Genomic DNA, 27556 nt, shown 5'->3' with positions numbered 1-27556 from the left:
GCCTGGCCTGCTGTGTTCATCCACCTCCACACCTTGTTATCTCAGACTCCAGCATCGGCAGTTCCCACTATCTCTGTACAGAAGTGGAGTTTTGGCCGGCAACAGGAACTTACATATGAGTTTTATGCCAAAACTTCCTAATCATTTATCTGCAGTTAGAATCTATTTACTCGTCATCAATAGTAATTCTCATTCAGTAGAGAAATGTGGTCCATGCCATTTGTCAACTTAGATCCAAAAGATAGGTGGATTGGAGAATTCTATGTACTTAATAAAATCTTTAACTTTTGTGACGATTCCTGAAATAACAAGGTTTACTTCGCAGTGTGCTGCCCCACTGGGATGAAACAAGAAAATGCCACACCATGTCACATCACCATGCCATTATGATCCCAGCTGATGGTAACACTGGATAAGTCAGATCTCGGAATTAAATCTGGTCCAATAGATCATGTTTATTTTAGTTGGATTGTTGGTCATTCACTAAATCATAGGCACACAAGACCGTCAATATTCTCTTCCACAATAAAACAGAAGTTTATCCCATAAAAGAAAATTTAAAAAGAAAATAAATCAATTCAACTTATCTAAAGCTAGAACACAGTTTGAAAGCTCTTAAAACCCACCGCAAAACAAAGTCTTGTCTATTTTTCAACACCATCTGAGCATAGGAGTTGGGACATCATGTTGAGGTTGTACAGGGATGTTGGTGAGGCCACTTTTGGAGTGCTGTGCGCAGTTCTGGTCACCCTGCTATAGGAAGGCTATGATTAAATAGGAGATGGTTAGGAGGGGATTTACCAGGATGTTGCTGGGACTGTAGAGTTTGAGTTATAAGGATAGGCTGGGACTTTTGTCAATGGAATGTAGGAGGTTGAGGGATGACCTTATAGAGGTTTATAAAATCATGAGGGGCATAGATAAAGTGAATATCAGGATCTTATCCCTAGGGTGGGTGGTTTCAAAGCTAGAGGGCATATTTTTAAAGTGAGAGGGGAAAGATTTAAAAGGGACCTAAGGAGTAACTTTTCCATGTAGCAGGTGGTGCTTGTATGAAATGAGCTGCCAGAGGAAGTGGTGGAGGCTGGTGTAGTTTCAACATTTAAAAGGCATCTTTTAATAGGAAGGGTTTAGAGGGATGTGGGCCAAATGCTGGCAGATGGACTAGATTAATATGGATATCGGGTCAAATAGATGAGTTGGACCGAAGGGTCTGCTTCCATGATGTATGGCTCAATGACTTGGTGCATGAATAGGGAAGGTTTAGAGACATTTGGGCCAAATGGGACTAGTTTAGTTTGGGAAACTTGGTCAGCATGGATAGTTTGGACTGAAGGGTATGTTTTCTCACTGTATGACTCCACAAAGATAGTCACCCAAGGCTGGAATCGAACCGAGGTCCCTGGCACTGTGAGGCAGCTGCGCTAACCACTGAGCTGCCATGCCACTCCTAAGTCTAAACAACCCCTAAATAACAAAATGACAGTAAAAATAATGGTGGGCGAAATGGCAGCATAGGCCTGAAGAGGGACGGCAATCAAGACAACGTGAATGATAAAAGGAGGAGGCATCCGGTAGCATCAGTAATGGCAGCAATGCCAGGATGAGGCGAACGTGGCTCCACCCCAGTCCAGGATCTCCAAGCAAGAGAGGAGCAGGTCCAGGCCTGAAACCCCCGGCCCTGCCTCACAGGCTGAGCCAAGGCTCCAGGTCCACAACCACGCCCGGGTGCCTGAAGGAGCGGCAGCATCGGTGGAGTGGACAGTGGAGGTCCGGCAGCAATGTCTGGATGAGCATCAGCTGGGGCTCCAGAGGTATGATAATTGGTCCATGGCTCCAGCTCGGATGCAGCAACTGCAGGAATGACAGCAGCGGACGCCCGTAACCGATACCCAGTACCCATTACAGACACCCCAGCCAATGTCAAATGGAGCAGCGGAGGAGGAACAAGATGGGAAGAGAAGGATAAGCTCTACTTTAATAATATCTTTAAATATCTTCAGTGATTCAAAATGGTGCGAGAGCATGGTGACACATAACACTTTTCACTGTAATTTTTTTTTAAATAAATGTGACAATAAATCATTCAATTCAATTCAAACCCGCCCAAATAATTTAAACAAGGAGAAAATCGACTGGAAGATAACCTAAGTCCCTTGAAGAAATAATTTCTTTGCTCCCTCCAGGTCAGGCCCCTCTCTCACAGTAAAGTAGATCGTGATGGATTCCTACATCCTGATGACAGGAATCATATTGGCCCCTAACGTTCTAATCAGTAAACTCGTCCTCCCTTCAAAATTTCCCACACTTTGAGTCAGAGCTGGTGCTGAGAATGTGTCAACAGTGGAAGAGGACCAGTGTCTCCTTATCGCCAAAGAAATGTTTCTCTGTTTGGAGCTGACAGCAATGAACAGAATAGTTTTTTCTCCTGTCACATTTTTGTAATTAGATGCTATCTGAAACTGCTGCTGGCACTATTAAACTGTGAAAGTGATAATTCTGTGGACATAAGATTGGTCTTTTCAATCAGGAAATGGAGTTCTTGGCCAAAACTCAAATTGTGAACATTTTCTGCACTTTTCAACAAACAAATGTTATATCACATAATAAAGTATAATTTGAAAATTTCTAGGGGTCTGCGGATTTTGTAGATTTTACCCATGTATAATTTGGTTGAGTTTCCAAGTTCCAGCAAACAACATAATTACTCTTATAGTTCTGCCATATATTTATTAACCATGAAATCCTAAGTAAATTAAGTCCTATTTAGATGCCATATCGATGATGAATTCACGACAGCAAAGCGAATGCTGGAAATTAGTGAAAAAGTTGCCAACTTCCTGGCGTCATTCTGATAAAAGGAAAACCCACTTCCAGATTTGAGTTTCTCAATAAATGCAGTGCAGAATGAACAGGGTCATCGTGATACTGGTGCCCATTGTTTTGTCCTTTGAAACAGCAAGGAATGGCAACATAGTAATATGACATCCAAACTTGTTTTACTTTCCAGCTGTATTTTATGATCAGAAATTTGTGTTAAGTAGATTTTACCCTGTACTTCAGACAGAAAAATAAATAAAGAGAGCCCTAAAGAGAAACTATTATCAAAGATGTGATAAGTGGACATTTAGGAACTCATGACATAACAAGGTGTAGAGCTGGATGAACACAGCAGGCCAAGCAGCATCAGAGGGACAGGAAGGCTGACGTTTCGGGTCTGGACCCTTCTTCAGAAATGGGGAAGGGGAAGGGGATTCTGAAATAGAGAGAGAGGGGTAGGCGGATGGAAGCTGGATAAAGGAGCAGATAGATGGAGAGGAGACGGACAGGTCAAGGAGGCGGGGATGGAGCCAGTAAAGGTGAGTGTAGGTGGGGAGTTAGGGTCGGGGTTGGTCAGTCAAGGGAAGACGGACAGGTCAAGGAGGCGGGGATGAGGCTGGTAGGTAAGAAGTGTGGGTGCGGGTTGAGGTGGGAGGAGTGGATAGATGGGAGAAAGGACGGACAGGTTAGGGAGGCGGGGACAAGCTGGGCTGGTTTTGGGATGCGGTTGGGGGCGGGGAGATTTTGAAGCTTGTGAAGTCCACATTGATACCATTGGGCTGCAGGGTTCCCAAGCGAAATATGAGGTGCTGTTCCTGCAACCTTCGGGTGGCATCATTGTGGCACTGCAGGAGGCCCAGGATGGACATGTCATCCAAGGAGTAGGAGGGGAAGTTGAAGTGGTTCGCGACTGGGAGGTGCAGTCATTTGTCACGAACCGAGCATTTAGGAAATCATAATGTGTTTGGGCAGAATCATTATGATTCTATGAAATTGTGCTTTGGATAACTGTTAGAGTTTTCTAAGGTTGTATCTGGTAAGGTAGGTAAGGGAAAACCAGTAGGTATAGTGTTCTTTGACTCTAAGAAAGCATGCAATCAGGTGCCACTGAAGATGTTATTACACCAAATTATGGTTCTTGGAATTGGAAACACTGTATTGGTATGGCTTAAAAACTGGTGACAGGCAGAAAGCTCAGAAGAGGAATAAATGGTATTTTTAATTTGGCAGGCTGAAGTTAGCTGGATACTGCAAAGATCAGTCTGTGGGCCTCAACAATTTACAACCTAAATCAATGATTAGGACAGAGACTCAGAAAATGTTGCAAATCAAAGTCCAGGGGGAAATTAAGCTGTGAGGGAAGCTGCAAAGTAGTATAGACAGGTTAACTGAGTTGACATGAATGTGCTAGATAGAATATTAGCTGGAAAAGTGAAAAGTTACCCATTTTAAAAGTAAATTAGAAAGGCAGAATATTTTGTTCTCCATTTGATTCTCCATTCCCTCAACTTCCTGAATCAGCCACCATCAACAGCGGAAGAATGATATGAAGAATATAAAATGGATTACTGTTGTGAATTTTCAAGAAGCAGCACATTATAAACAGAGCTGAATGCACTATTTTATTATTAGTCAATCACTGGCTAGGCCAGCATTTATTGCCCGTTCTGAATGCTTTTGAGAAGGTAGTGTTGAGCCACTTTCTTAAACTGCTGTAGTCCATGTGGGGTAGGTATACCCACAGTGCAAATGGATCTTCCAGACCTTTGATACAGCAACTGTGAATGAATAGTAGTTCCAAGTAAGCCTGGTGTGTGTGACTTGCAGCAACATAGGAACAATTGGCACCAGTAGGACAGTTAGCCCCTCAAACATGCTCAGCCATTCGATAAGATCATTGGCTGAACTGATGGTAACCTCAAATCTGCATTCCCATTAACTGTGATAACCTTTCTTCCCCTTGCTTAATAAGAATCTATCTGCCTTTGTCTTAAAACTATTCAGGAGCTTTGCTTTCACCATCTTTTCAGAAAGAGAATGCCCAAGACTCATGACCCTTTGACAGCAAAACTGTTTGTACTGAATCTTAAGTTTTTTTGACTAAGTCTGAGTTGTGTCAAATGTTTTTGGAGGGATTTTCACCTAGGGCCCTCACAAATTCTCTTGCTGTATCTTGCCAAACCTGTCTCTTACTTACCTCCTCTGTCCCTATGGTGACCCTCCTGTATGACTCCAGCCCCATCTTACCATGCGCCATCCAAGAAAAATTCGCTATTCAGTGGATATCCACCAAAAATTCAGCCTCCCTTGCCTCTATGCCATCTTTAAATTGTGACTGTGCCCTCAGATGAGCCCTGGCATTCCAAAGCAGCACTGCTCAATGAAGGGTAGCATATGAACATTTCAGAGAAGGAGAAGTGGCATCATGATGCTCCAACAAGTATCTAGAGGTCCTGGTCAAGGGGATGGTGTAAACAAAGTCTGTTCAATTCTTGGAGGACTGGCAGAGGAAGCAATGCCACCAGATATTGGCAGCTGGTCCCAGGACACCAGGTCAGTGCCATTCTCACTATGTGTGGAATGGCCAGCAGTGCCATAGTGACCTTTCTATGCCAGGGTAAGTGCCACACTCACTCTACTTCTGCTATTGCACTCACCTCCCACTAATGTTCATGCTCCGCCACTCACACTGTTGCCTGCAACATCTTCCCTCACAAGTTCTCACTCCCCCAACCTCCCACACCACTCGCCATACATGGTCTCTGCACAATCTCCTCTGAACACCTCACCACCTTTTGAACACCTTCACCTCACTAAAAGCCAGGTCATCACTTTCTTCAGGTTCAATTCTTCTCTTTCTTACATTACAGAAGAAGATAGCCCCCACTGGGGCTGGGAGAGACGATATGGGCAATGATGCCTGATATTTGACAATGCACCCACTACAAGGAGAGAATCCTGACTTTTGCAGACCAAGACCGGGGTTGCTATTGTGGGACCTCCAGTTAGTCCCACTCATTATTTCACTGCAACTCTCACAAATTGGGATGGCAAGGCAAGGCAGGACAGGGGTTGGATGCTCCAAACAAACAGATAGACGCTAAGTGAGCGAGTACTAAGAGAGTAAGCAAGAAGCCCTGAGATGTTGGTTGGCCCTAATCCTTCAGCTAGATCCCTGTCTGTGCATCCAAAATGCTCCTCCTGCAGCCTTTCAACACTAGATGCCACTGCGTCATGCATTGCAAGTCTGTGCTTCCAGAATACCCTGCCTGTGTGTCAGAGGGGTACCATGATGGTTGTCAGGATTTGGCAAATGTCTATGGATGAAGGGTGCATGTGTCAGACACCCATGGATCATTCCCTGAGCTGCAGTTTGATTGATCATAACATTGAGCCCACTTGCAGCCCATGGTGAGCTGAATCTGCCAGGTAGCTGCTCTGGATTCCGTATCAAGTTCTCTCAACGTCTAACTTGTTTGGCAAATTCAGAAAGATAGGAAACTGAGTAATAGTGAAATGAGTTGGACCATCAACAAAGTGATTAACAAGCATTAATCCCTCTTATTTGAAGACTTGCTGCTGCCTGGAAAGAAACTCACTTTTGCCACCTGTCAAAAGCATAAGAGATGGCATGAAATGCTCCCAACATCAAAGTGGGCCTTGCCAGATTTCTCATCAATTCTGCCATACTTCTCGCCATAGCCCATGTCACTCAGACCCCTATGAGATCATCTCATCTCTGTTTTAAATGGTCTACTTCAGGAAAACTTGTAAGTGGTCCTGTTCCTGTACTAATCTGTATCAATCGGATCTCATATCAAACATGCACATGCTTCACCTCACCTCACATTCCCACCATCATTGTAAACCTCATACTCACATCTTAAAGCATGTACACACCTTCAGGTTATTTTCATCTCTCTTGACAAGATGTGGGTGTTGCAGGCAAGAGCAACATTTATTGCGCATCCCTGAATGTCTTTGAGAAGGTGATGGTGAGCTGTCTTAATGAATTATTACAATAAATGTGCTCCCACTGTGCTATTGGGTAGGATTTTTGACCTAGCATTCACAATGGCAGCCATATCAGCCGAACATATTAGAATCACAGAATCCCTACAAAGTAGAAAAGGGCCATTTTGCCCATCGAGCCTGCACCGCCCCTCTGAAAAGCATCCCACCCAGACCCAGCCACCTACCCTGTCCCTATATCCAGCATTTGCTATGGACAATCCACCCAGCCTGCACATCTTTGGACTGTGGGAGAAAACCGGAGCACCCAGTAGAAACCACACAGACACAGCTTGATACTCACTGACACAAGGTTGGGTCAGTGCATAACTGAAAGCAGCAGGAGCTAATCAGAGCAGGATGGAGGTGTGTTTGTGTAATCTGACGCCCCCAGAGGAAATATAGTTTAATTAATTTTGCTAGAGCCATTGCCAAAACTGTGATCAATGACAGGACTGAACACATTAGTATGCTCACATTAAATCGTCTCACATTCTACTTTCCCATCACCCTATAATGTTTTCTGACTGTAAGCTGCAGATAGTGTCAACATATATGTCTTATTCTCCTTTGTCCCCTCATCACAATCTTTGTGGCTTTTTCCTTACAGACACTGAAGATCTGCAATATCGCCAGGAAGTGGAGGAACACCAGGAAGACAATGGTGATGTACACTGTCATTGAATTCACATTTGCAGCCACCAGCTCAAGTACCAACACATAAGATATCTGAGAAGAGGCAGAAAGTGTACATGGTGAGCCACTGAGCATGACTGGTCTGCAGCCAGGGCATGGGGCAAGGATAGTGCAGATGCCAGCTTAAAAAGTAGGGCTGCAAATGAATTCTGCTGCAGTGTATTTAGATGAGGACTTTCATTAGTCAGATGATAGAAGAAAGCTGGTGAAGGTATACAGCAAAATGCATTGACTAGCCTAGCAAAGCACCTGCTTTCAATGTCAAGGAGTATGGAGAGATCTGACACCAACTTTGCATTGGGATTTGGACAGAGCATGGAAGCCAATCTTTCCAGGCTGCCCAACTCCAGCAACTCATCATGTGTACCCAAACATAATACAGTGCGTGATGGCCAAAGACTCAGGTTCCATTGCAGCATCGGCAACTTCCACAAAATGTCTGAATGCTGCAGTAGAACTTCAGACATGTAAGGTCAGACTGTGAAAAACAGTGTTCAAACGAGTTTGCAGGGTGTCACAGCCATCCTCCAACAGATTTCCAAGCCTGCTGAGACACCACTCTGGGAGAGTGGCAGGGAGTCCATGAAGTATCCCTCAGAATTACAGCATTTGAGTTCTTGCCACCGTCACTTACCCGTTCCTTTGTTGTTGTCTTTAACACAGCTAGCTCAGGCTGCTTGCATCTAAGTCAAGACGGTGCCCTTTGAAGTTGAGCTTTCTGGACCTGAGTTACTTGAGACGTTCTCTGTTTGCAGTCTCCACCATCAAAGGTCAGCAAGTTTCCACTGGTCAGCTGCTTCATAACATGATAACATTCACAGATTCTGACAATGCAGTTCTTACTCTATTCTGAAGTTAAAGTTGGAGCTGCAGAAATTGGCAAATATCACTAAGAATCTCCTTAGTGTAACACTATGGTCTCAGGATTGATTGTCATTTAAATTCATGTAGGATAATGCCCTTCTGTTGAGAGTCCTTCTCCCTCTCCATCTCTCTTCTCTAGCAGTATGCCCTGTTCTACTTGACTCTGAACATGGCCCAAATGATCTCTTTCTCCACTATAAATGTCATTATGCCTTTATATTTTGAAATGGTAAGCAATATCTTGTAGGCTCACATTTGGCCTGCACTTACACAAATGACACTGGGCAGAAGTGCAAAAACATGTAGTCAGAATAAAAACTCTGTGCTAATAGCACCTTAACGACTCCAAGTAGTGTGCAAACCCATGCAGAAGATGGAGACTTGAGTGGCAGAACAGGATCAAAGCAGATTGTTTAAATTTATTTATTTTAGGCCTTTGGACTTCTTCAGCATAAATAGGGAAGCACTTACAACCAAAATAGATTGAAGGTATACTCAATTTGATATTTGTTGCCAAATGGATTAACATGAGCTAGGGAAGTAAATCATGAGGCTATATTTTGCCTAGTCCGTGGTGATGGTATGAAGATAGGGCAACAGCAAATTTTGGAAAAAGGTGTCAGTCCTGTTTGTCAACAGATTCTCTTTTTTTTCCCTGAAGATTGTATTCTCTGACAATAACTATACATTGAGGTAGGCTGTTAAACATCCATCAGATTCATAACAGCACTTAATTTCAATTGTTGCAAGTTACCAACCTTATCAAATGTGCTGATGTGGTGCAGACATGATAGTTACAACCTGAAAGGGTTAAATATTTCCTGCCGCTCTTCTGAACAGTGACATGTATGCAAATCTGATTCTGACCAGACTCTTGCTGAAGCTATTCAAGGATTGGAATTCCTGACATCAGTATTTCTGACAGCCAGAACTCCGCGTTGGAAATTTCCCAGACCTTGGGCAAGACACTTAAAAAAGACTCCTTTAATGGTCCTTGCAAAAATTTATAGTTGTGCCTGAAATAATACAAGCAGCTCAAATCTAAAACATTGTAATAAATATGGAGAATACCTTTGATTGCCAGAACACCATCCATTATTGATAAAATCAGAAATGTTTTATTTTGTCCAGATTATACCTGTGCATTCAGGCTCCTTTGTTAACAAGCAGGACCATAATCATAGGTAGTAGGAACTGCAGATGCCTGGATTTTTACCACAATGGAGAGCCAATGCTTGTGGATTCATTTGGCCATTGAGATCATCAGCTACTTCCACTGAAGAGGGATTTTTAGCTGTCTTGGAATGTGAAATCCAAAGTATTCATAATTGACCCAGTAATACCAGTCTGAACTTCAAGTGTTCCTTTAGATAGCTCCTTTTGAGAGATAAGGTATCTCTTTCAATCTGGTCCCCCAGTATACCTTTACTGATCATCCCTAATCAGTCCTTGCCTCTCCAAGTACATGTAAATCCTATCTCTCAGAATCCCCTCCAACAACTTACCACCAGCAATGTCAGAATGACAGGACCATAGTTCCAGGGTTTCTCCTTACAGCCTTTCTTAAATAAAGGCACAATATTAGCCATCCTCCAGTCCTCTGGCACCTCACCCGTGGCTGATTGTAGATGCTTCCTCTCGTGGAAGAACCTCGAACTGGGAGTCACGATTCAAAAATAGGGTGTTGCCTGCCGATAACATGTGAGTAAAACAGGATTTAAAGTTAGATGTTGATAAAGTAAATGTAATGAAATCAAAGACAAATTGATGACCAGGTTCCAAGACTAATGAGTGCGACCTATCATTATTCAATGTGCTGAAAACTGAAGCTTATATTTCCATAATATTGAAATATTTTCTTTGACCATATTGAAACAGTTATTGCAGTGGCCAAGACATCAACATGAAGACCCATCAACCAGTTGTTCCTATGGATAGATCCTCCAGGAATTGCAGCTGAAATCTCAGAGGTGAATTAGTCAGGCTTCATTTCTCCAATTATCAAACAGCATTGCTCCAATATCAGCTATGTTGGGATAGTAAAGCAGCCTGAGATTATGAATCAGTCATGTCTAAATAAGAAGAATAATAACAGTCCAATGAAATTGATTGGAGCTGTGAAGTGGATCAATGTCAATATCAATATCGTTATTGATCATTTCAGTCACTGTAATGATTGAAACCCAAAAGAACTGCGGATGCTGTAAATCAGTTCCGAGGAAGGGTCACCGGACCCGAAACGTTAACTCTGTTTTCTCCTCCACAGATGCTGCCAGACCTGCTGAGCTTTTCCAGCAACTTTGTTTTTGTTACTGTAATGATTGAATTGGTTAATAGACAGCAGTGTTTCATCTGAAGGACAGATCTGATCTTACAACCTATTATTGGCAAAGACTGCTGAAATGAAGTGACATGTGAGACTCCCCACTGAGAAAACCTTAGATCAACCAGAGAGTCCCAGGAAAGATACAGTCTAGGAGTAGTAATAGCAGCAGAGCACCAGTACAGAATATTGTTTCTGCTGCCAAGATCAAATCCAAATTCCCAAAACTCCTCAGAAATTCCTTGAGGCCTCATGACTTGCTTATGGAGAATGCCCTACTGCTACTGTGACATGAGATGGCTGTGCCACTACCTTTGTTATTCAAGTAGGCCTGGTTTGTATATGTGTTCCTTCGAAGTAAAAGAAAAGGATGAAAAAATCAACACATTTGGGTGACTTGGAAATAAGGGCTACTAGCTCTTAAGGGGAGGTTATGGTTTAGTGGTAATGCCTCTGGCCTGGTATCCAGGTTAAATATTCTGAGAACATGGATTCAAATCCCAAGATGGTAAATTTTAAATTTAATTTTAAGAAATTATTCAAGGCAACAATGTAACCACTGTCAATAGTTGTACAAATCTACCTGGTTCACTAACGTCCTTTAGGGAGGGAAATCTTACCTGGTCTGGCCTATGTGTGACTCGGCACCCATAGCAACAGCCCTACAGGTAACTAGGGACGGGTAATAAATGCTGTACTAGCTAGCAACGCCCATATCCCATGAACAAATAAAATAAAAATAGCCACCACTAACTTGACACTTAAATTTATCTCCCCATAAGAAACACAGCTTGTGGGTGAGCCACAGAACATAAATATTCTGGAGCCAGCAAAGCAGCATCAAGAAGGAGGTTGCTACAGGGTGAGATTACACTTTTGCTAACATCAATACATGTGTCTAGTTTTTGGCTATTGCAAAAATTCTAATTTAAATTCATTTGAGGTGTTGAAACCCAAATCCTAAATGCCTGTTCCAAATCTGTGGCTTCACAGCTGATCATTATTGAAATTAAGGTGGCATCCCTAGACAGAGTGAATGTAAAAATCTACTGTGCAGCAGCAGGTATCGTGGTTAAGCATATCATTCAAACATGAGAGAACTTTACTTTTGGAACTTGAAAAAAGGGAAGTATGAGCACTTAGCACAAAAACTATTCATGTAGAAAATGGAGTGAACATTGTTAGTTTGAATCGCATGATAACAAAAATGTCAACAATAGATTTATCTGCTCAGACTGTAAGAATGGATTGTGAATAAATGAGAGATAAAAACAGTATACATTTTTAAACAGCAGTGAAAGTGAGAGAAGCTAATAAGTCTGCTCAAGTGCCATCATTGTGTCATCCAGCATTTAGAAATATTCAGTTCTTGGCTAATAGTCTACATATTTATCTATAGCATTGGGAACAACAGAAAACTACAGAAAATTAAGATATGCATAATGCACTCCAGACATAACAAACTGCATTAAACCTTTCCATGTTGTGTATCCACTGTTAGTTATAACTCAGAACATGCTGTGCTTCAAAGAGTAATACCTTCCTTAAGATTCCTTAAGATCAGTAACAAAATATAAAATCATAACTGGAAATTCATTTTTGCACCAATACTGCCTACCAGCCAATTGTAAATTTATTTCTCATGCTCAATTTTCCACTGAACCTAGTCATTTGCTCAATATTAAGACAACAATGAGAGTATTTCATTCATGGATATAAGTTAATATGTGGTCACCATAAACACTGAAATTAAAGTCAGTTGACTTAAATCGACTATTTTATGTGAACCATTATAATTGTTAACTGTGTAGATGGTAATCAGGCCTGGTTGATTGTACTACTGTGCAGGACTCTTTTTTGATTCTTCTCTTTCTTATCCCTGGGAACAAAACCATGTCCAGATATTTAGTGGCAGATTTGAGTACTCAGTGTCTTTCAGCTCTCACATCTTTGCTATTGTTCAAACCAGAGTGAAATAAACAGGGAGGAGACAAAAACAAACAAACTGAGCGTGGGAAAGGAGCACCAACAAAAAGCAAATCTTATAAAATAGCTTTTCACACTGTATCACCGAACATACCACTCACACTCTCTTACAACATTTATCAACACATTGTTTCATGAATAAATGTACACACATATTAATCAATAAATTAAGCAAACTATTTGTCCAATTAAACAATCTCACATATATAAATGAGATTTACATTTACATATACATTAAATAGACATACAATACTTGTTAATAAATTAAGCCCACAAATAGATGGGATAAACACTTGCGCTTTGTCTAGATTAAAAGCAGCTACACATTAAGTAAAAATATTAAATTCATCTTTACAATAAGCTATGTTACATTCTTCCATTAATTAACAGATGCAGCTATATCCAACAAAACATTAAGCTGGTACACTTTTAATCCATGTGCATAAATGCATAAGCCATCGTGCACATAAATATTAAATTTAGTAGAGTCACATATTGGAGGACCAATGCATTTCAGGGAATCTAGAAGAGAGTACATGCACGTTCAACACTTTCTTCTTCAAATATTCACAAATAAGGGCATACACAGAAATACTTATTATCAAGTGTGTACATTAAACATTTATTATCCAACAAAGTCAAATATCAAAAGATAAATTTTCATTCATATATTACTAACCAACAGCAAACTGGGAAACAGGGGATCTGAAATAAATTAAAACAGCAACAATTAATTACCACAACTGTCTTTGCTTTCGTTCGGTTAGGTATATTTATGTTCGATGGTACAAAAGAGCCTTCAAATCTTTACTCTCACCTGAAATCTATTTTCTGCTGGGCTGAATTTAACAAGAGAAAAAATTACTTTAACCAGAAAGCTTATGCGTATAGTAAGTGATCTACAGCCATTGACAGCCAAATTGATTTTTTCCATGCTTAACACTGGTCTGAGGATTCTTTCTATCCAATAATAATTTTAAAAATTAAAAACACAAAATACATTTGTTAAACTTGTTATGATCTTTTTAATGATAGTTATGAAAAATTTATGCAGGACTTTGCAGCCTGTTAAAACATGGGTCTTTAATTGCATTATTTTAACGGACATTAACTGTACAGATGAACTGTCTGAACTAGAGCATGGGGATGTCAATTGTTATTAAATACTCCAATCTGAAGCAAGTGGAGAACTGAATGGCTCAGACTGCGGAGAGCACAAATCACACCAGGTATTACCCCAGGAAGTGAAACTACCATTATGGAGCCATATATCTTGCCTAACAATGCTGAGACTGCTCAGGTTCAACAAGGAGACTGGCACATAAGTTTTTTTTACCTGATTAAAGATGCCTGTAATTGTCTTTGTAATGAATTGAGGTTTGACTGCTTTATAAAATGCTGACTCTAAATCCTGCAAAGTTGTAATTGGAACGTTGATGATATGTCCTTTTATGTGCGCAGTCTGTATTAATGATTCACCATTGTAAGTATTGCTGATGTTGTGGTCTTACTTCAGTACTGGCAACTATTCATGCAAACTAACTGCATCACACATATGGTGACAACTGATTGCTGATCAAAAGCCATGGGATGTATTTTTCCACTTGCAGCTGAGTGTGGTGGAGAGTCCAGTACGCTATGGCCCGAGGTGAGTTTTATCACACAATCTCCTTCTTTTCATCTTGAATTATGTAGAAAGATGTTGGGTGCTTTTCTGAGGAAATCTCACAGCAAGCAAGATGGAAAGGCATGCTCTTCCACACTTCTGCAGACATACATAAAGACAACTGCACACCACTTCTGATGCTGCAAGCCAGAACAACAGCCTCACACTGTGCTGCTTGACGCTAATTACCAAAGAGATGGCCCAGAAAAGCAGGGACACTGGTTCTTGAGTAAACTCACTCCACTCCTGACTGCTTTTCTGCTGGTAAAAGTACTATAATTTTACAGTAAACCACAGTAAAAGTACCATAATTTCAGATGCATCTCTTTGGATTATAGTTTCACGTATTTTAACTAAATCACATTCAACAAAATTGCATACTTCAAAACTACATTTACAATCATTTATTTTAGCAGGACATAAATAATACTTAATCCCACTTTGACAGACAAGAAAAAAATTGTTTTGTAAGTAACTGAATGGGCAGAATTTTTAGGCCCTGCCAGGTGTAGCCAGAGACTGTGATGGGGATCCAAAGTTTCCTGCACCCAGCCACTGTGATCATTTCTTTGATTGAGATTGGATTAGGTTTGTTTGGAGTCTTGATTGGTTGATTTAAAGGAGGCCAGCCACCTATATTGGGGCTAGAGGGAGTGCCCAGGAGGCAGTGGTGTTGAGGTAATGTCACTGGATGAGTAATTGCAGAAGCCCAGTCTAATGTTCTGGGACATGGATTCACATTCCAACATAGAAAATGGTGAAATTTGACCTTTGGTTGAACATCAAACCGACACTGCTAATCCAAGAGTGTCCCATACATGGCTGGATTGCGGGCATATCTGAGGGCTACTCCTGGGCCTGGCCAAGAGGCCATTAACAGGTCCAGGCAGCTGACCATGGGGGAGGTTGTATTGCCCAATTGTTCATCCCTCTTTTGTGGTTACTCAGGTGTCAATTGAGAGGGAACACATGGTGTTACAGTCTGTTAGAGACCAGTGGGCAGCGTAAAGGATAGGGTGCGTTATCATCAAGGCAGAGAATGATATTTCGATCAGTTTCCATTTTAGTTCAGTCAGTTTCTGTTGACTATTTAATTTTGTCTAGCCTAATTAATGTTTGTTTTAAAAGATTAGAGGGGGTGCTACTGTCAATTCTTGGAGACTCCAATGCAGGCCAAGGAGTCAGCATGCTAGACTGGTCGAGTGACCCTCTTGCCTCTCTGGATATGAAGCAGCCACATACCGCACTATATGGAGGCACCATGACTAGCCCTACTCCTCAGGTGTCCTAGATGCAAGAGTTATTTTTAAATTAAAGATTTAAAGTTATTGGAGAAAAGCACACCCTTATACTAGCACTCTTTCTATTCTCTACCACACCCAACCTGATGATTCTCTCAAACTGGTAAGCTTCTGACCTCCCCCTTGCTTTAAGAACTCACCTGTTAATTTGTCAGGGAACCTGTCTCTCCATACGAGTTAAGCAGGCACTTCTGCAGATGTCCCAATAGGGCAGATTCAGGACCTGGAAACCCAAATGGTCCTTAACAACCTCTGGAGAGAGAATCAACTAAATGTTTCAATTCTGAAATGAAAGGTGAAATTTCAGCCCCTTGCAGGGTGTGGTGTGAGAGGAATAGCAAGTATGGTGACAAAATAGGGTGAGAATGAAAAAAGTCAGATACTCAATGTCAAGAAAAACTTTATGGATTTCTCCACAAGCCTTAACTAGTGACTTCACAATTGTGCCCTTGAGTAGAAGCTACCTTATTTCCATGCATTTACATTTTATTTAATCCCCAAATCACCATACTTACATAGAAAATGGGAGCAGGGACAGACCATTCAGCCTATAGAACCACTCCATCGTTCAATTTGATCATGGCTGACTTTCTATCTCAACATCTTGCTCCTGGTATCTCCCCATACCCCTTGATTATTTATTTATTTATTTATTTCCTAAATATATGCAGTTAGTTGGCCTGCACGGTTTTGTGTAGTTGGGAATTCTTCCGGTTCATCACTTTCTGAGGGAAGACATTTCTCCACTTCTTAGTTCAAAATGGTCTGTCACATAACCTGAAATCATGACCTATGCTCTTGATCCCCAGCTGAGGGAAACATCATCCTTGCATCCAGTCTTATTAGAATTTTATATGTTTCAATGAGACACCTTCTCATTCTTTTAAACTACAGTAAATACGCTCTCAATCAATACAAACACTCCTCATACAATAAACCTGCCATCCCCTGAATCAGCCTAGTGAACCTTCACAGCACTCCCTCTATGACAATTGTATCTTATAGGCAGAGACCAAAACTGCACACAATGCTCCAGCTGCGGTATCATCAAGGCCCTGTACAACCAATCATAGAGTCATATAGCATAAAAACAGACCCTTCAACCCAACTCATCCATGCTGACCAGCTTTCCTAAACTGAATTAGTTTAAATGCTGTAATTGTTTTCAACTCTAGCAGCTCATCCCACGCTCTGTGTGAAAAATTTGCCCCTCAGGTCCTTTTTAAATCTTTCCCAGCTCATCTTAAGACTATGCCCTCTAGTTTTGAACTCCCTTTCCCTGGGACAAGACCTTGGCTATTCACCTTATCTCTGCCCCTCATGATTTTATAAACCTCTCTAAGGTCAGCCTTCAGCCTCCTACGCTCCAGAGATAAAAGTCCCAGCCTATCCAGCCTCCTCATAACTGAAACCTTCCAGTCTCAGTAACATCCTTGTATATCTTTTTTGCACCTTTCCAGTTTAATAACATTCTTCCCATAGCAGGGCAACCAGAATTGTACGCAGTACTCCAAATGTGGCCTTACCAATATCTTGTACAGGCATTAAAAAATGATGCCCCAACTCCTATACTCAGTGCTCTGACCAATGAAGGCAAATGTGCCAAGCACCTTCTTCACCATCCTGTCGAACTATGACACCACTCTCAAGGAACTATATACCTTCACCCCTAGGTCTCTCTGTTCAACAACACTCATCAGCACCCTATCATTAACTGTATAACTTCTGCCCTTCTTCGCTTTTCCAAAATGCAACACCTCACATTTATCTAAATTAAACTCCATCTGCCATTCCTCAGCCCACTGACCCAGTTTATCAAGATCCTGTTGTACTCTTAGATAACCTTCATCACTATACAATCAATTTTGGTGTCATCTGCAAACTTACTGACCATATCTCCTACATTCTTCTCCAAATTGTTTGTATGACTGACAAACAACGGTGGACATAGTATTGATGTTTGTGGCACACCACTGGTCACTGCAGTAAAAAATTATTATTCTGGAACTCAAACCCTCTCTCAATGAAAGCCAACATGCCATTTGCCTTCCTAATCGCTTGCTGCACCTGAATGCTTGCTTTCAGCAACTGGTGTACAAGGACATCCTGGCCCCTTTGTACATCACCATTTCAAATCTATCATCACTTAAACAATGCTCTTTCATTTTATTCTCCTTCTGAAGCAAACAACGTCACACTTACTCACATCATACTATATCTGCCACACATTTGTCCACTCATTCAACTTGGCTAACTTCCCCTGAATCTCTTTAAATCCTCCTCATCATTTACAATCTCACCCAGTTCTGTAGCATCAGCAAACTTGGAAATATTACATTTAAATCCCTCTTCCAAATCGTTGATAAATGTTGTGAACAGCTGGGGTCCAAGCATGACCCCTACTGTACCCTAATTGTCAACATCGTTCACTTTGAAAACGATTCATTTATTCATACTCTGTTTCCTGTCAGCTAACCAATTCCCAATCCATGCCAGTATATTACTCCCAATCCCCCATGCTTCTACTTAGCACACTAGCTGTTATGTGGGACTTTATGAAAAGTTTTCTGAAAATCCAAACATGTCAATGCACTAGTTCATCCTTGTCTTTTCTGCTAACTACATCCTCAAAAATTTCCTGTAGATTTTCATATATCAATGTTGACTTTGTGTAATTCCATTGGTGTTTGCTAAACATCCTATTATCACATCTTTTAAAATAGACTCCAGCATTTTTCCTTTTACTGATGCTAAGCTAACCAACCCGTAATTTCCAGTTTTCCTCTATTTTAAAATGACTATCAATCCTTTAACTATCCTTCAATCTATTGGGACTATTCCAGAATCTACAGAATTTTAGAAGATGACAACCAATGCATCTATAATTCCATGGTCACCTCCTTTTGCAGCCTGGGATGTCAATTATCAGGGCCTGGGGATTTATCAGCTTTCACTTCCATTAATTCCCTAGCACTGTTTTTTACCCATGCTAATCTCCTGAAATTCCTCCTTCTCAAGAGATTCTTACTTCCCCAGCATTTCTGGGAAATTATTTATGTCTTCTTCTGTGAACATAGAACTAAACAATTTGTTTAATTTCTTTTCCATTTCCTTGTTCACCATTCCAGACTGTAAAAGGCTTACACTTATCTGCACAAATCTTTTCATTTTTGAATACTTTTGATGTTCTTACAGTCCACTTTTTGTCCCCTGCAAGATTACACTCAAACTTTACAGTTTCCGTCTTAATCAATCTCTTGGCTCTCCTTTGCTGAATTCTAAATTGCGCCCAGACCTCAGGTTTGTTACCAATTCTAGCAATTTTATAAAACTCTTCTTTGGAGCTTAATTTCTTTTGTTGGTCATGGTTGACCTGATTTTCCTGTTGTGTTCTTTTTTGTGTGAAAGAAATGCGAATCTATTGCAATGGATACATTTGTTCCTTAACTATTAACTATTTGCTGTCTATCTATTGCCAATCCGCAGTCATGTAGCCAACTCACTCTTTAGACCTTTGTATAATAGATTTAAGACCCTAGTTTTGGATTGGACTATTTCAGTTTCTATCCCAATGAAGAACTCTATCATGCTATGGCCAATTTTTCTACGTTACTTCTCACAACATGATTATTAATTAACCCTTTCTCATTGCACAAAATAAATTTAGGTTAGCCTATTCTCTCAACACATTAGTCTAAAAATAATCTTGTACACACTCTAGTAATTCATCCATCACAGTATTAACGTTAATATGATTTGCCCTGTCCATATGTAAACTAAAACAAGCATTTCTAATTTCCCATTTAATGCCATCTCATATCTTACCACTGCTGTTCAGAAGGCCGCAGGCAACTCTCATTAATAATTTTGCTCTTTTTGCTTCTTAGATCTACCCAGACTGATTCCACATCTGGATTTCCTGCACCAATATTCTTTCTCTCTATTGCCCTGATTTCATCTTTCACTAACAATGCCACTCCACCTCCATTTACCTTTTGCCTGTCCTTCCTAAGGATTGAGTACCCTTGGATGTTCAGTTCTCAACTTTGGTAACCCTGCAGCCATGTCTCTGTAATTGCAATCATATCTTACTCATTTCCAGTCAACTGCATTGCTAATTTGTCACTTTATTGCGAATGCTCTCTGTATTCGAATATAGCATCTTTAGACTTGCCTGCTTGACATTTTAGCACTTTTTTTGTACTATGGTCCTTTTCACTGTTAGCACTTGTTTCGTCTATCTTCCACTTTTGCTTTTCACTTTCCTGTTTTTCATTTCCATCTTGTCTCCTCAGCAAGGTTCCTGCTCCCCTACCATTGTGGTTTAATCCCTACCCCTAATGATGAGCAAACACCTTGCAAGGATGTTGGTCCCAGTCCTGCTGGAATGCAACCCATCCAGTTTATACAAAAGAGACCTTCCCCAGAATTGGTCCCAATGCCTTAAAAATCTAAATTCCTCCCTCCTACACCATCCCTTCAGCCACACATTCAGTCTTTTCTCCTATTCCTGATCTTCCAAACATCTACAAGAGTAAACCTGACATTACTACCTTTGAAGTCCTGTTTTTTAAATATATTTATTAACCCTAATCTTTTTACCCTATGTCATTGGTACCAACATGGACCATGACATTGGGTGGTTCTCCCTTCCTGTTTAGGATGTCCTGGAGTCATTCAATAAAAAAAAATCTGTTAGAGAGGGTGATAGCCCAGGGGATTCCTGCACCACCTGCCTGTAGGCTTTACTCTGAACTGGCAGTCACCCATTCCCTTTCTGCCTCTGCACTCTTCACCTGTAGTGTGACCACCTCATCTACCTGCTATCCACAAAGATCTCAGCCTTGCAGATGCTCCACAGTGACTCCAGCCAAAACTCCAGGGGCAAAATGTGGATTTCCTGTAACTGCAGTTGGAGAAACTTCCTGCCTATATCGTCACACTGGACACTGAAAGTGGCCCTGATTTCCTATATCGCACAGGAGGAACATTCCACTGAGCTAAGCTGCTTTGCCATGACTTCTCCTTAAATACATGTCTTTCTATTTACTTCCCCGAGTTTAAAGAATGTTAAACATATACCAAGGAGTTTACTTTACTTTCTTATGCTTCAAACATTCTTAATCCAAAGACCAATTTTACATTAACGACCACATGGGAGAAATACTTACCTGGCCTTACATTGCCAAGGCAGTCCGACACTTTTCCTGTGCTGCCTCCCAACCCCTATTGAGCTTATATTTTCCCTGCTATGTCTCTGTTGAATTTAATGAAACCCTAACCACCCCCACCCTCCCTTCTCTTGGCAGCTTTACAACTCCTGGTCACCTGGAGGCTGAAGACAAAGAAAAGGGAACAGAACCCCTCTTCTCTTTTCACCAAACTCCCCTTTCACCAAACCTTCATGTAACTTCTCTGCAGACCAGAGCCCTCCCACTTCCAATGCTCCCTTCCTGCATCAAGAAGCTAGACAGCACAAATTCCAAACAGCTAAGTCAGAGCGGGTACCTGGTGGCTGCAGCTTACCATGGCCAGCCACCATGCACTGTCTCTTCTGCACAGTGTCCCTGCATGGTGCACAACCACTATCCTCCTTAACCCATCACCCATGCAACTCCACATTAGCAAGCTACCAGCCTCCCCATATCATCATGCTTGCTCTTGAACCAAATCAGACACTGCTTCGGGCCTGCAGCACTTTACTATGACGCTGACAAATACCTGCAACTTACTCATTTCTGCCAACTCACTTCTCAAGCAGCAACAACCACACATTTCATGGACTAGGCAGGATGCTTTTGTGCTGACATGGATACGGAACTCATTTGGCTGCAAGCCTCTGTCTATTTCATGTTGCTTTCTTAGCACATGTTGACTTTAGCACTGAGTAACAGGCTGTTCAGCTTCTGCAGTTTTATTTTTAGAGAAAAGGGAGAAGCAGACAGCATGTGGAGGAGCACTGAGTAGTCAATCTATCAGTTAGGCAGGGAATGACTTGCGACTGTATGGTTCTGTGTTACATCAAGGTCAGAGCTGTAGCATGTGCCAGTGGGTTTGGCTGAGTGCTGACCCTTGAGCATGAGTTAGCAGAGTGAAAATGGCCCTACTTATCCTTACTAAGCTCAGAAGATTATTGCCATTCTTACATCACCCTGAGGAGTCTCTTCCACTCAAGACACAGACCCATGCTGCAATTTCTGTCCAGGCCATCTCAGTCTGTTGGCACTGCCCCCTGTAGTGATCAGCTGTAGACATTCTGCCCTCCTGTCTAACACTTTGTCCACCCACACCTCCTGATCCATGACCTGGAAGTAAGGAGTGAATGTGCTGTTCCACTGAGATATTTTCAAAGTCGAGCACCACAGGTTGAGACGTAGTTCCTGGCTTGAAATGTATGATGTGTGCAACTGGGCTTAACTATGGTGCCAGAGGCATGTAAGCCAGAGGGCTTGCAAGGGCTGAACATTTCCACCTTGCTCTAGAATGCAATTCCCTGAGAAACTTAGTGGTATAATTAATTAGGTGAAAAGCAAAAGATTGCATAAGAAAATTCACCACAGGCCATGGCAATCAAATGCCATGAAACTCATTTGGCAGCACACTACAACTGCAAATGGAGCAATCGAGCCGAAAAGGTACTTGGAAAAGGTGAAAGATGGTAAATTAATTATAGAGGTCAGACAAAGTCCATAAATATGAATCTTTCATATCATAGATTGTTGTATTATTCAATCATGTTCTCGATTAATGGGAATATATCTTCACTTTTACTTTTTAAAAGAGGGAACCATTTTCTTTCCTTTCATCAATTTCCTCTCCTATGTTTCACATCAGCTAGTCTGTATCTTTGTCTTCCTTTGAAAATTCGAATTTAATTTAAACAAGATTCAAATTGAAATGAAAGAAATAACTTGCATTAATATAGTGCCTCTTACAACCACAGGATATTCCAAACTGCCTCACAGCCCATAAAAGTACTTTTGAAGCATAGTCAGTGTTTCAATGATGTTAGTTGTGTGATAAATGTTAACCAGTGCACTAAGAAATTCCTTTGCTTTTCAATTGATCTTTTATACCATTGACAGAACCTCATTTTAATCTCTCATCCAAAACTGTCGCGCTCAGCCTGGACTGCATGAAAGTATCAGGCTACATTCTGTGCTCCAAGTCTGAGAAGTTTGAACTCATAACATTTGACTCATTGCCAAGACTGATACCTTAATTAACTATGAACACAAGGCTCCATTGTGTTCTTGACAACTTGTTAATTGTAAACACATTCTCCTATCTTCTTCAAATCAAAATTCCTAACAAATTGCTTCCCAAACTGGGTTTGATCATTCAAACAAAAATTTTGATTGCAGAGTTGACCTGGTGCATCTAATTACCAAGTATTTTGGTGTTCAAACCCAATGTGGTGCATAATATCAAAATTAAATGCAATACAATAAAGTGTTAAAAAAACCCAAAGAATTGAGGATGAATAGCCATGATCGTGAACGATGGAGCAGGCTAAAAGAGCTGAATGTTCTGCTCCTGCTCCGAGGTTCTTGTTTCTACACTGAACAAAAAAAATCCAAAGAACTGCAGATGCTGAAAATCAGAAACAAAATCAGAAATGGCTCAAAACCTCAGCAGGTCTGGCAGCATCTGTGGAGAGAGAAACAGAGCTAATGTTTTGGGTCCAGTGACCCTTCTTCAGAACAGTAAAGTGTGTTCCTGTGAATTTACTTATGCCAGAGTTGCTGTATTTAAATTTGAGAGTGTTCAGATATGGTAAAGGGTTAGTTCAGATGGCCCAATAACTAGTTTGTGGTTCAGAATGAAATCCAGATTTCCAGTGACCAAGGAGACATTGAAGCTGCATAGACTGAGATAGCATATAGAATCTGTGCAAAATTTCTAACTGCTGGCTCCAAGGGAATTACCCAGGAAATTTTCCAAGAGGTAATTCCCCTTCATCTGAAACACGCTGGAAAAGTCCCTTATGTCAGAGAATTCCGAGGTTTGTGACTCACATAAGTTTCATAGCTATCCAGGAAAAGTTAGAGTGTTAAGCCTGACTCCACCAATTCCACATCTCAATCTCTAACAGCCCCTGACCTGATCACCAACCTCACCAAATGTGATGTCCCACTCCTGACAGTAAACGGAATTTCTGGGCTGTTGTCAACAGCACATGTCCGATTTCTGCTCTGTCTCCTTACTTTGCTTGTGAAAGTGGAAGGCAGTGGTGAAGAATCACTGACAAGAAGTATAGGATGAAGCACTGCCAGATCAGGGTGGCTCTGTGGCTCAACGGTTAGCACTGCTGCCTCACAGCACCTGGGACCTGGATTCGATTCTGCCCTCAGGCGACTGTCTGTGTGGAGTTTGCACATTCTCCCTGTGTCTGTGTGGGTTTCCTCTAGGTGCTCTGGTTTCCTCCCACAGTCACAAACATGTGTAGGCCAGGTGGATTGGCCATGCTAAATGCCCATAGTGTTCAGGGATGTGTAGATTAGTTGGGTTATGAGAGATGGGTCTGGGTGGGATGCTCTGAGGGGCAGTGTGGACTTGTTGGGCTGAAGGGCCTGTTTCCACACTGTAGGGATTTGATGATAATGAGCCAATGACTTGTCTTCACAGATAAATGAAAGTGAATGAAATATTTTCAATTGCAAATCACATGTGTCAGAGTGGATAATACACTGAAATCAACAATTTGAGATCAGACCAGTCCCTTCCAAAACGTGGACCCTAATTGTTCATCACTTTCACTTTTTATGTGCTTGTTAACAACATCTGCATGGGTGTGATTACTGGTGGTGAGCAAAGCTATGCTGGGTTTTCATGTTTCTTCTTCTCAGCAATGTAAAAGAGAAATTTGTCTGAAAATCAATAAACCTGAGTAACATCTGGCATCAGTCAGTTGTCACGACCATAGTTTCACATTGTCTTTCTTGCACTTGCACCATGTTGTGTACAAAAGTATTATCTGTGATACACAATGCATGAAGAAGTTGCATTTAGATAGTGCCCTTAATCTGATAAAACGTTCCAATGCAAATAAGGTGGTGCACATCTCTGAATATTATTTTGTTTCTTCTGACAAGACAAATCAAGATATTTCTTTCTTTCACTCTAGCTTCAGAATATTTCTGCTTGTTTTTATCAAGAACAAGAATAGTTGTTTCTGCATGATATTAAGTAAAACAAGGCTAACAATCTCTTTTTGACTCTTGCTGATCATTTCTCAATAGAATTGATTCAGAAGGATTCAGAACACTGATTAAAGTGAGCTACTTTTTGTTACTGTATTTTCCTAAATCTCTCTGATCAAATATGTCACATGGCTTCATTTCACTACAATCTATGAACAAAAAGCATCAAGCTTCAGTTACCCAGTTCAAAAGCATTTCCAGATGTAAAGATTTTGAATTTAAATTACAGAATTTAACTTTGTGGGATTTTCTTGCCATTTTCACTCTACCCCATTTCTTGTGAGGTATCAGTCTTTGGTTCCAGAGTCACAGGACACAATCCTGTATCTAGCTCAAATATCCATTAGTCATCTCAGAGTTTTGACAGTTATTGCCTACAAGTTGTTTAATTGCAGGGTGTAGCTGAGCCTAGTACTATCTTCCAACAAATATGAGCACAAATATATTCCAGAATTACCAGTCAGGATGTGGTTACTATGGTTGATTTTCTTCTACTTAACTCCAGGCTAATTGATATTATCTGAACTACTCTGCTGGTGAAACCTAAAGGATCGTTTTGCAATGGGAGGGTTCTAATTTAAAGCACCTCATTTGGAACCTGAGTATCAGAATTGATGCGATGATGTGGCCCATCTCATGAGTGCATTCCCATTTTCTTTTCTTTCATGGTGTGAGGGCATCGCTGACTGGGCCAGCATTTATTGCCCATCACTTAATGCCCTTGAGGTAGTGAGCTGCCTTCTTGAATTCCTGCAGTCCATGTGGTGTAGGTATACCCACAATGCCGTTAGGGTGGGAATTCCAGGTTTTTGACCAGCGACAGTGAAGGAACGATGATATATTTTGAAGTCTGGTTGGAGGAAAAGTAACAGGTGATGGTGTTTGATGTATTTCCTGCCCCCATCATACTCGATGGAAAGATAAAGTCACCATAATTCCAGAGAACCATATGTCTATTCTCTCATTAGACAGAGATGAGCTAGTGTTAAGTTTAATCTGATGGTCTCCAGGCCTAAGGTGAGAGGCAAGGTTGAGAAGGCTGCACCTTCATGGTAACCTCGGATGTTATTAGCTGTGGGTTTGGAAGATGCTGCCTAAGGGAATTTCTGCTCCTTCTTGTAGGTGGTCCACACTAACACTCATTAGACTGCTGCTACTGAGAATGAGTAGTTGAAGGAGTGAAAGTATGTGAATGTTGTGCCAGTCAAATGGGCTGTTTTGTCCAAGAAGGTGTCAAGCTTGTTGAGTGGTTTTGGAGCTGCATGCATCTGGGCAAATAGGGAGTATTCTATCACATTCCTGACTTGTGCCTTATAGATGGTGGACAGGCCCTAGGGAGTCAGGAGGTGAATTACACATTGTAGGATTCATAGCCTCGGATCTGTTCTTGTAGCCATTGTATTCATTTGACTAGTCCAGTTCAGTTTCTGGTCAATGGTAACCATAAGGATATTGATATTGGGGGATTCAGTGATGGTAATGCCATTGAATGTCAAGGATCAATGGCTAGATTAGATGGCTACATTAGGTGGACTATCAGGTGGTTAAAGGGGAGGGGCTGGCATAATGGTAAATCAAATCCAGACTCATGTTCTGTGGACATGGATTCAAATCCCAGCATAGGAAATGTTGAAATTTTAATTGAATAAAAGTTTAGAATTAAAAAGCTAACCTAATGGTGACAATATAACCACTGTGAATTGTGGTAAAGTCTCATCTTGTTCACTAATATCCTTAGGGAAGGAAATCTGCCATCCACACCTTGTCTGGTCTACACACCGCTCCAGATCTTCAGCAATGTGGTTTTCTCTTAACTGCCCTCTGAGCAATGAGGGATGGGCTATAAAGGCTGGCCTAGCCAGCAACATCCACATCCCATGAACAAAGAAAAAGGAAAAATTCTCTCTTGTTGGAGAGTGTCATTCCCTGGTACTTGTGTGGCATGAATGTTACTTGCCACTCGTCAGCCTAAACCTGGATATTGTCCATATCTTGCGGCAAGGAGCCTCCACACCAAGCATGGAGGTGGCAAGATTAGCTTATTGCTGTGCTTTAAAGAAAGAAATGTAATATATATGGAGGAGATTTCCCACTTCAGTCTCCCATTGTAAAATCAGATTTACTAGGACATTCATTCTGAAGAAACTGCTCATCACCAGTGAATGATTTTCCTTGCATTCTACCTGGGAGTGTTACTGTTGGAAATATCTTTCATACAGTTACTTCATAATATACATGGAAAAAAAATGGAAATGTTGTTCTTTATGGATAACAGTGTTGTAAGATGATCATCACTGCTTATCATGTTGTATGAGTCTTCTGTTAGATTTGTCACCATCATCTCTTTCCTGTAGGAAACTACAGGGCCTGCTTGGTTTAGTCTGGCATAGGAAAACCATTAAGTCATATAATGAGAAGAGGCTGTTGTCTTAAACAAAATGCAGTTTATTGCTTGGTAGCAACTATATACAGGTCACATTAATATGACAGACATTGTTACAGAGACAGACCAGATATAGATACTATTTGTTCAAAATTGTAAACTGTTCTCCCAGCAAGCCTTGGATTGTGCTTAAGACACTCCTCTGTATTAACCTTTCCATGCCCTCACACTCTCAAACAACATCTCCCCCACCAGCCCCACCATCCCAAGCTTGTTTCCCATTGTAAATATCCATTTATTCAT

Source organism: Rhincodon typus, chromosome 27 (assembly GCF_021869965.1).
Source record: "Rhincodon typus isolate 14 chromosome 27, sRhiTyp1.1, whole genome shotgun sequence".
In the NCBI taxonomy this organism is placed as follows: domain Eukaryota; kingdom Metazoa; phylum Chordata; class Chondrichthyes; order Orectolobiformes; family Rhincodontidae; genus Rhincodon; species Rhincodon typus.
This window is presented reverse-complemented; position numbering follows the sequence as displayed.